Source organism: Galeopterus variegatus, unplaced genomic scaffold (genome assembly GCF_000696425.1).
Source record: "Galeopterus variegatus unplaced genomic scaffold, G_variegatus-3.0.2 Scaffold29904, whole genome shotgun sequence".
Classification (NCBI taxonomy): Eukaryota; Metazoa; Chordata; class Mammalia; order Dermoptera; family Cynocephalidae; genus Galeopterus; species Galeopterus variegatus.
In genome coordinates this window covers 1,233-2,423 of record NW_007756015.1, presented here as the reverse complement: position 1 = coordinate 2,423, position 1,191 = coordinate 1,233, and the positions used below count along the sequence as shown (strand labels likewise).

General features: G+C 39.0%; 1 pseudogene; it reads left to right on the top strand.

The window, feature by feature from the left end:
- The first annotated feature begins 10 nt into the window (after positions 1–10).
- LOC103583887 lies at positions 11–854 on the top strand (annotated as a pseudogene).
- Positions 855–1,191: the final 337 nt, after the last annotated feature.

Here is a 1,191-nt window from a genome sequence, read left to right as displayed (position 1 = left end):
TAAAGACTAGCCACCAGAGGAGGATTTTCGAGATGTGATGCCTTCAGGTTTGATGATCTGATGGCCAACATTCCATTGCTTTGGTACACTGAGAACACAAGGTGAGGTGGCAAACTGGAGTTGGTCTCTAGACTTCCAAACTACATCACATGGCCAGATCTGGGTCCCAGGATGTATAGTGTTTATAGAGTAACTGCTCCACAAGATTGGAAATATGGAACAAGTCTGTAACTGGATGTACCCGATGCAGCTAAGGTTATGGTCTATGTGGGAATTTCTAAAGGACGGTGTGACCAAGAAGAAGTCCTTAAAACTATTCAAGATGGAGAGGCTGAAGAACTTACAATAAAGCAATTTATTGAAGAAAAAGAGAAGCCAAGAGCCTTCTGGCACATATATGCTGCAAAAGACACAGAGAAGATATGAGAACTCCTTAAAAAAGGTATCAGAAGAGCCAGGTCAGGAAAACCCAGCAGATCATGATCCTATTTGTGGTCAGAGCTGGTATTTACACTGATCACTAAGAAATTGTCTTCATCAAGAGTATGAAGTTCAAGACTTGGTTATTGTAGTTTCTCAGAGACATGGTATTTATCCCAGCAGAAACTCCACATCAGGCTCATAACTTATGTAGCTGTGTAAAAATGGTTGAAGATTTCATTTTTCCAGAGCATGTTAAAAAATGCTTCTGGCTCACTCAGGAATTCTGTTATCTGTCACAGACTCATATCACTTGTGAAGGTATATTACAGGTGAAGAATGTTATCTACGATGCAGTGAAAGATGCTGTTGCTATTCTGGAAGCCAGTGAATCCAGTTTTTGTCAGACCCTGAGGGTCTCAGAGATGACTTAACCCCTGCACAATGAAAGTAAATTATTGGCAGCTATTCAGACTCTTCAGGCAGGATTCCTATTTCCTATTCATGTTACTTCATCTTTTTGCTTTGTTTTGTTTTTGAAACTGTATCCAACTTGTGAGGGTGCAGTTTAATGTATACTTCTAGTGTTTATAGATACTAAATGTGTATGCATAGTAACTTATAGAACATGCATTCTTAAACTGTGACTTCTCACCTAGTGCAGAACTTTTACTAAGCTCTAAAAACAAAACTCTTTATCAACTCTGAAACAATACCTGCAGTAATCCCCCAGCTATTTGGACACCTGAGTCAAGTGTATTTATAACTATT